The 10019-nt window shown below is 36.8% G+C and overlaps 1 protein-coding gene across 2 annotated transcripts in view; it reads right to left on the reverse strand.

The window, feature by feature from the left end:
* The window catches only part of LOC129566198 (uncharacterized), a 35496-nt gene extending 35001 nt beyond the window's left edge, over window positions 1–495 (reverse strand). The window contains exon 1 of one of the 2 annotated variants that reach the window (XM_055441916.1): window positions 339–495. The gene's annotated coding sequence lies outside the window, so the exon portion shown is untranslated. The remainder of the gene's footprint in view (window positions 1–338) is intronic. The other variant, XM_055441925.1, reaches the window with a different exon arrangement.
* Between the last annotated feature and the right edge of the window lie 9524 nt (window positions 496–10019).

A 10019-nucleotide genomic window follows, 5' to 3' on the forward strand; every position in this document is an offset into this window, starting at 1 on the left:
ATGCATAACATCCAGGGACAATGTTACGATGTAATTAAATTTTACGCAACTTTATATGAACATTGAATTTATGATTATTCGAGTTCGATGTATTAATTATACGAAATGATATGGCATGATTTGAATGAAAGAAACGATATGTGATGATGTTGATGAAAATGAACAACATTTGAAACATGAAAATACACTGAATATATTCAAAGTTTCAGTTTGTGGCACACGCCAACATAAATGCTAAGACGTATTCTTCTTCTTCGTCTGTACTATTATCAGTAAACGGGCCGTTTAACAAATTGTGTTATCCTTTCCAAGATCAACTCGTTAGCAAAAACACCTACCGATTTATTACAGTTCTTGTTGTCTCCGTTTTTCTTTTTTCAAATGTCTCTTTTATTTTTGTTCCTCGAGAATATCGGCTTTGTTTTGTTGGTTTTCCGTTTCGGTAGCTTCCTTTGTGATTACAGCGATTTACACTAAGCCGCAGACACGCACCCGAAGCTGCCTGCAAAGGAGATAAAAAAAACGAAAGATAAAAATATGAAAGAATTGCAAAACGTGTCGTGAGAAACATAAATATTTGCGAACAAGTGTGCCCCTGAGCTTTCAAATGACATAAATAAGCCGGAGCCGTGCACGTGTTGACTTGAAAGCTTCCCGACCCTTCATACCAGCCTCCGTATGCTATGGCATAAAATGAAATTACATTAAACTTTTGTGAAGTGTGAAAGACATTTCAATAAAATTCCACCGACAGCCAAGTATCGCTTTACAGCGTTTGGCTGAAACAAACTCAAATGCCAGCTAATCATCGTATCACATGCTGGATTACATCCGACGTATACATATACACAAATATAAAAGCCAAAGTATAAGCACCTCGAACGCAGAGTTTGCTTTGCGCTTTGGCTTTATTCATCTGACTTTTGCTTCGCACAGTCCATTCATTTTCTGGCATTCAGCTTCCGTAATGACTCTTCAATGTTCGAACTTCTATGGTGATGAATTTAAATTGCACGGAAATTTGAATATTTAATGTGATATAAGAACAGTCTTCTTCAGAAAATCATACGGAGTTCACTTCATTTTTAGATAGAAGTGTGTTTACGCACTCTAACCGAATTCAAGCATTTGGTCACTTGAAACCGTACATTTGGCCATTAAATAAGAACTGGGCATGGGATAAATTGAATTTCACAGCATGATATGCCATTAAAAAGGACAAGCAATCAATGAGAGAAAATTTATTTCCAAATGCAATTTTGCAGATTTGACGAGCTCAAACTCAATATCCGCTTTGATGACACACTATTTTCCAATCAATGTAATAAAAATGGAATCAATACCGTGCTGTTCAATACAAATAGATTTAATGGAAACATCAAACACGAATGGATGTGACAAAACATGCACATATTTTTACTCGAATATTTAGAATAAAGCCAAACGCAACTCTCGCATATCCCGATGTGTACGTGTGTGTATGGATTTTATTGAATTTCTGTTGTGAATTTAAAATTTGATGCAGAAAAAAACTCATAGTAAAAAAAATTGAATAAAGTTCCGAGAACAGAATATGTTAGTTCCATTAAGCGTTCATTCTTTTGTGTTTTATTCAAAAATGCACTTCATAATAATTCTCTTCAGCAGTTGTTTATCTTTCGAATCGATTTAAATACACATGTTCACAATTTTTATTCGCATTTTCATTGTTGTTCGTCCCCAGCAAAATCAATCGCATTGCTGTTGTCTACTCGATATCCATTTTAAATTAAATTCGTTCCATGAATACACTCATTTCGACAACAAAGGCCAGGATAATAGTAAAAAGTTTCCGCGTTATCCAATCGATGTTCAATGAGAAGTACATTTACATTCGTCCGATTTTTGCAATTTTTATTTCGTGCATTCAATGTTGCAACAATGGACAAATAACGAATACACACACTATCGACCAAGCACAACTAGTTCAATCAAAATGTTTCCGTTGGCTGGATGTTGAATATTTCATCCTACTGTAGCTGCAAAGGGGATTCCCGATTCCTTTGTATTCCGGGTAATAATACAAAAATGAATGAATGAATGAATGAATGAATGATTGAACATATATCTGACATTTGGCACCTGTGATGAGCTCACTACCTCAGGAAAAATGATGACCAATGCCATTTGAACGAGGAAAAAAACACATTTGAAGCTGAACAAAGAAAAATTGTGGACCATTACACGGAATGAGCTCCATAAAAAGGTGGAAATCGATGTTAATCCATGGAAGAACAGCAAATAAAATTCCAAGTATATAAAAACGGGCAGAGTTAATGATGCTGTACTTCGTTTGTTTATCATTAGCGCGATTTTTTGGCGTTTTTTTCCTTGCGCATTGTTCCACCAACGCCGGCAATCCAAACGGGAATAAAGTCGCTTATCTCAAACATTCAATTTCATGATGGATGTTTTCGGTTATTATTCTCTTTCATGTGCCCATTCATGCAGCGTGCAAATCACTCCTGGCTTCAGGTTGTTTCATTCAGAATTTAATTTTTTTCCCTCGCTCGTGTACAAAAGAATGAAAAGATTTCCGGCAGAAAAAATTATCAGGCAACAATTCAAGAGGAAATGCGAAACAATTCCAAACGATAATAAAAAGAGCGGGCGGTTTTTTTTCTTCCTTCGTGTCGCTTAGCGCATTGAATTTGACGTCGTGTTAAGTTGAAATGGGAGTGGCAGCGCCAAAATGAAGAACAGCTCTTTTGGTTTTGATGTCGTGATGAGAAAAAAGGCACACACAAAACACTCGTTAAAATACATCACCATTGTGTAACGAATGGCGGAAGCGAAAATGACAAAAAAGCGCATGGAATACGAATGCCTCACTTCATTTCATTTCCGTCTTATCTGTGCTATCAACTCGGATATACTTTCACTTCGGTTGTTCATTTTTTTCATTTCTTTTTCCTTTCGGTTACATCAGTTTTTGCCACGCTGTAACTGAAATCACATCGACAATCACAAAATGTCGGAATTGAGGCACAAGCCTTTTGCGAATGGAAATGTTCCGCTTTTCAAGTCGGTGTATCGATAGCAGTACACGGATCGCTCGAAGCGACTTTCTCCATCACACAAAGTGGAAATAGATTGTTAGAGCTGTCAAATACTTTTGAAATCGCATGTAAGAGTTGTATCCGGGTTTTGTTTTGATTCTTCCACCCAGTACATTTACTATATGGCTTGCTATACTTCTCGCTTGGTATTCTTTTCCGTTTTTTTCTTCAATTTCTATTTTTTTCGGTTGTTTTGCTTGCAACGGAAAATATAAAGACAAAATCTATAAAACGTTGAGTCTCAACTTTTCTCATCGTCGGTTTGTGATTGGCAACAATTGCAACATTCAATTCACATACATTATGCGACTGCAATTGCATGCAGATGGAAAAAAAGTAATACAGAAAAATATCAATAAATTATTACTGGCAAATGCTTGCAACTTTACAGCGATTTCACAGTAAAGAAGTCAACGTGATTCGAAACAACAAAATGATTTTCGAAGCGAAAACGTATCATCTTTCATAATTTGAAAACTTCCAAATAAATTAAATATTTGAAACCAGTTCCGTGATACGCTTGATAAAATCGGCATTAATTTTATCCATTTTTTTGGTACACGTTTTTCCATTTTTTTTCTCATAACATTCTAACTTGCAACCCAGCCCAGCTTGTTCATTTATTTTCGAGACACTTTACAGGTGGGCGAATGGATTGATGGACATATCACACGAAAATTGTCGCCTGCCAATGTAATTCTCAATTTGCGCACGCTCACTAAATCTTGTTTTTTCATTGCAACTGAAAATTCGTTTTGGAAAAAACAACAACGAAAGCGAATCGTCTTTTGTGAATGCGAGCTTTGAGTAATAAGTTTTCCTTGCACTCGCACTCGCCTTTGAATTTCGTATTCACTTCGTGATAAATTATTAATCCCGCCTGAATACTTTTTCCCAAGCACGAAACTTCCAGCCAAAGCATTTCCGTCTGAATTGGAACACGGAAAACGTCGAGCGAGCGAGAGAGAGAGTGAAATAGAGAGATAGAAAAAAGCATGACGAGGCAACAAAGACGTTGTACACATATTGAATTTTTCGCGTTGGCTTATCGACATGCGAAGCAGGGCTTTGCTTGAGCTCGTCTTCAAATTTTCAGCTTTCATTTCGTCCTTTCATCGAAACGATACATTCTGCGCTTCTCGAATAGTTCGTTGTTTCAACGCTTGTAGTGCATCTGTTTTTTTCGGAAACGATTTCATTTTTCTCACAACGATGAAGTGATCATTGTATCCATGTATTGCAATTTCGAGCGCTTCAAACAAGTTGTAAAACACGGAAAAGAGAGTAGCACCAAAAGAACACAATCATTTATTTAGATTGGTTGGGCCATAGAAGGATTGATCCCTTTAAAATTGAATATTTTAAACGAGTTTTGACATTCAGCTTGATTTCGGTGTCTTCATTAATCTTTGTGCACTTTTCCCGGTTGAGGTGGATTTTCTGTATGAATGGCTTAACCCTCTGACTATTTGACGAATGGCCAAAGTAACCAACAAAAATAAACACTTTTTTTCATCGCTATCCTTCTCTTCCTTTTGAGCACCTAACACAAGCACTCACCCGAAAATTGCTTCATTTAAACTGAAAATTGATCCATACAAATTAAAGTGATGTCGTCAGAAATTGGCTATTTATTCGAAAAAGCATCAACGCAACCATTCATTCCAGCAATGACATAAAACACTTTGCGTAAAACGCTCAGCAAAAGTCATAGTTCACACAGCAAAAGTTTTTACCCTTTCCTTGTTGACATTTGCCGGAACAACTTTTAAAGCATCATCTTTTCAGCTCGTAAAACAAACTAAAGGGAATGCTGTAAGTTGGACGAGAGTAGCACAGTTTTTTTTCTTTTCTCTCGGTGTATGACATAAAAATTTCATCATCATCACCAAATCGACGACACGAAAAACTAAAATGAAAACGAGAAGTCAAACAAAAACACTCACAAATCGACTGATTAAACTTTGATTCCCCAGCTGAATTGTCGTTCGCCTCAATTTGTCTGTCTTATTTGTACAAGACAAACTCTGATTGAATTACACATCGTCAGCCTGAAGTCGAGACAAAGTTCCAGTCGGAATTCGCTAATCAAGTTGCAGTAGTCCCGAGATTTTATCGTGAAACGCTTACTCTAACACAAGTCTCACACTCTCTCACTCCCTCTGTGTGTGTATTTTAAAGAGATTGCAATCAACCTGCTCACTATTTGTTGTGTTTGCATTAAATGAGCATCGCCGCCTTTGGCAATCATTTTCACGTTTTTAATGATACACTTAGTCCTCGTCGTCGTCGTCGTCATCGTTGAAATTTTTCGTCAATTTGATCAACATCCGAATTTGAATCGGCGAAGCAGAAAGAATTCTATTTGCGTTCAGTCGCAATCGCGTTCGCACTGCGCATTCCACCTAATTGAAAATGTTGAGTATACGATGTTATTCCATCTGATATTTCTACCAAACCGTGGACCATGAACTAAATATATATTGAGTTGGAAATGTTTTAATTCGATGCGATGCCGTTGGATGTCAATCGCTGTTTTTTGCTCACATAGAGACCGAGAGAGAAAGCGAGACCAAAAGAGCATCCTATTGTGTGGGCGCGCGCAATCAAACACTTTGCTTTTTAAACTTTTCCCTTTTTCCACGAACTCAAATAAGCTTTTTGCCGCCCCGAAAATCCGTATGCTACGCGATGTAGTAGCATAAGCATGGGTTTAGTTTGATGTTTTATTTGGTATGGAAAAAGCGTTTGTAGTTTGCGGATTTGTTTGCCTTTGGAATTTGGTTACGGTTTAGTCATGTTGGATGTGTGCATTGCATTTTTTTCTGTTGTTGTTGGATTCGCGCTCTGTTACCATGTGTGTAAAAACACAACCCAATCACGAGCACACGATAAAACGATTTAGTTTTGCTGAGAAAAAATTCCGGGAATTTACTACAGCATTCCGTTTATGAACGTCAAATGATTCCTCTTGATCCTAACGAAAAACCAAGCATTTGAAATACAACTATAACCACTAACCAGAAAACTTTTACACACATCAATTGACATCGCATCATGTAATCCGATATATTATGCATTCCAAATGGTTTCAACTTGGTAAAAAATAAGATATGTTCCCGTGAACACCAACAAATTCTCCGGTTTAAAATCGCCAAATAGTAAGATCCAGCTGAATCAATAGATTTATGTCAATTATGTTAATCGAAATTCGCAAGGATTGCTCACATTTTACCAGTAAACGAATACCATTTTCAAGCTATTGCATCTGATGATGTATTTGTTTAGTCAATTTGTTCGAAAAGCTTCTTATCATATTTGCTTTTATTTTGATTCACTTTTTCCATCGGTGATTAAGATACATTGAAACTGGGAAAAAGACGAACCAACGGAATTTAAAATGTCAAATGTGCGAGTCGATGTTTTACCGAAACTGGAAAGTAAATGAAAAAGTGTTCAATTCGTGTTGAGAGTTTTAGTCGAATTTTCAATCACATTTTGAGTTATTTAAATTGTTTAATTTAGTCCGAGCATGTTGGAAATAGGATCGATTTATTTGAGGCGAGCGACTTACTGTGGCTCATAATGTCGTTGACCCAAATTCGTTCTATGATTTTGCTTGTCTTCATTTCAGTCATGTAAACCAGACGCGGTACAATTTTTTGCCACAATGTTCTCTTCTGTTCATTCGATGTTCAAAAAACATCATCGATCTTGTTGAACTGACATTTACGGCCAACCACAAATGACACGATGAACAATATCGAAGCTTGACGCAGAAAAAATGGCAGCCAATTTTTTTTTCTGTGTTATTCGAAAGTGAAATTTCTGATGGCTGAAGCTATATTGACTCGAATATTTATGTTCGATGGACAAAATGATGGGGAGGGAAAATGGTGAAGTAGGTCAGGCTGCATTGGAGGAGAACATGTTCTAATCTACCACGTAAAGGTATGAACAGCGCGTATGTCATGTAATTGAGGATACGTATATGACATTCGATTTCTATCTATTTTGTAGCAGTAACCGTTAGTTTGCTCCGTGTAAAGAGTAGAGGTAACAAGAATCGACGTTGTCGGTTGGAAAATGACAAGAGATACGCGTGGTGTGACAAACCAATATGCTTGGAAATAGTATTGCCGACAGTGAAAAATATCAAGTTGGAGGCAACAGTTTTGAATCAAATTACACCAAACATATTCGACGGGTTCGATGTCAATTTCAGCCAGATTAAAATGCTTAATGTTACCGAATAAAATCATTTTGGAAATAAATCCAAATGCAGTCTATATATGTTGAACTAATACGAGCAAAGTAAAAAGCGAATATTAATATATGTTTGTGTTTCATTTTAATGGTGATTTTCCACGCGCCAATTATTAAATATCAATATTAACACTATGACTGTTCTTCGTATTTGCAACATATTACTGTTCTTGGGGGACTCCAGGGCCCCAAGATATTTCATATGAAATTTGGACTGTGATAAGAGATAACAAATTAGTGTCTGGAGCAAAGTTGTAATACTCAAAGTTTGCTATAATTTTGGTGCAACAAATATTGCTTATCTTTTATCAGTTCCGCGAAAAACGCGAAAAAACGCGAAAATCGCAAAATTTCCCGACATTGTTTTAGTGAAGCTGATAAGAAGTAAGAGACTTGCCTCTTCGACAGAAATGTAGAGCAGGTCGAATACTACAACTTTGCCACAGACACCAAGTCGTTATCTCTTATCAGTTATGCGAAAAAATGATAAGGATAAATTCGCGGTTTTCGCGGTTTCCGCGTAACTGATAAGAGATAACGACTTGATGTCTATGGCGAAGTTGTAGTACTCAAGCTGCTCTACAACTTTGCCGAAAACCATCTTGTTATCTCTTATCAGTTTCGCGGAATACGCGAGAAACCGCTGAAAACCGCGAAAAAAACGCGTTTTTTCTTATCATTTTTCACGGAACTGATAAGAGATAACGAGATGGTGTCTATGGCAAAGTTGTAGCTCTGGTTGAGTACTATGATTTGCCACAGACCCCAAGTCGTTATCTTGTATCAGTTAGGCGAAAAAATGATAAGAAAACATTCGCGTTTTTCACGGTTTTCTGCGGTTTCTCGCATATTCCGCGAAACTGATAAGAGATAACGAGATGGTGTCTATACCAAAGTTGTAAAGCAGCTTAAGTGCTACAACTTCGCTACAGACCCCAAGTCGTTATCTCTTATCAGTTACGCGAAATGCCGCGAAAACCGTGAAAAACGCGAATTTTTTCTTATCATTTTTTCGCGTAACTGATAAGAGATAACGACTTGGTGTCTGTAGTGAAGTTGTAGAACTTAACCAGAACTACAACTTTGCCATAGATACTATTTCGCTATCTCTTATCAGTTTTGCGGAATACGCGAAAAACCGCAGAAAACCGTGAAAAACGCGATTTTTTTCTTATCATTTTTTCGCGTAACTGATAAGAGATAACGACTTAGTGTCGTAGTAAAGTTGTAGTACTCGACCAGAGCTACAACTTTGCCATAGACACCATCTCATTATCTCTTATCAGTTCCTTGAAAAGTGAGAAACTATGAATTCGCGTTTTTCACGTTTTCGCGGCTTTTCGCGTAACTGATAAGAGATAACGACTTGATGTCTACGGCGAAGTTGTAGAGCAGCTTGAGTACTACAACTTCGTCATAGACACCAAGTCGATATCTCTTATCATAGTCCAGCTATAATATAAAATAGCCATGGGGCCCTGTGGTCCCCCAAGAACAACAGCGTAACATGTTTTGCGGCAGGCTGTATTTTACACATACTCACACATATGCATATGTTTTTTTTTTCATTCGTGTAGAGAAATGTTCAATCTATACAATGAGACTTAACTCCGGTTGGTTTATACACTGTTTAGTACTTTTATTCAACTTTAAAGTTCGCTGGGGGCCCTGGGTGCCCCAAGAACAATCATAGTGTTAAATCAGTACAAACAGCCACTGGATGGCTTTTCAATTCAATTTGATGAGATAAAAGCATCAGTTAAAATGTGCATGGTAAATATTGCAAACCAGAATAATTTACTGCAAAAAATGCACTAACTCTGATGCCTAAAACAACAAACATATTTGCTGAACCAAATTTCGTTTGACGGTTTATTTATGGGAATTCCCATATTTTCATTCCTTTTCGTTCATTGAGTTAATGTAATTCAATTTTATGCCACAACAAACAATGAACCATTTTCCCATTCTTTGTTTCATTTATCCTTTTTTACTGTGTTGTGCAATTGTATTTGCTGAAGCACTTGTTTACGTTGTTCAAACAGTTGTTTTTGTGTTCATGTGTGTGTACGTTTCTGATTTGTTATTTTATGTGGTGAGTGCAAGTTTTTGTTACGATTTCCGGTCCAGTGAATAATTATACTATACAGAATACTCTTTAAAAATAAATTCAATTAAGAAAGTGAATTTGTGTTGGCTGCAAAGTTGATGTAAGTCAAATAAATGTTCATCTTGCGGCATTGAACGGCCACATACGCAGTGACCTCTGTCTGTAGTAGATAAGTGAAAAAAACCGAAATGTTATTGTTTATTCATTTGGGAATAAATTCAATTCATCGGCTGTCAAAATTGAACGCATTTCCAACCCAACAAATCTCGGTTGCCAACGGAATCGAAAAATTCCAACAAGTGTGGATTGATAATCCACCACCAGAAAAAATCAAGCGAAATACATGTAATGAAATAAAGTGGTGCAGTTAGTCTTTTTGAAATTGGCGCTACCACACAAATTACAAAACTTTTTTTCTGCAACGAAACGATTTTTTCCCTCATCCCAAGCTCGAGCAAAAAATCGCATCGATAATGAATTTTACAACGATTTCGCGTGAAAGTAAAAGTTCTGCATGATTTTTTTTCTCTGTTTCGCAATCAAAT

This window comes from Sitodiplosis mosellana, unplaced genomic scaffold, assembly GCF_009176505.1.
Source record: "Sitodiplosis mosellana isolate CC-2019 unplaced genomic scaffold, AAFC_SMos_1.0 Smas_scaffold_1, whole genome shotgun sequence".
Taxonomy (NCBI): Eukaryota; Metazoa; Arthropoda; class Insecta; order Diptera; family Cecidomyiidae; genus Sitodiplosis; species Sitodiplosis mosellana.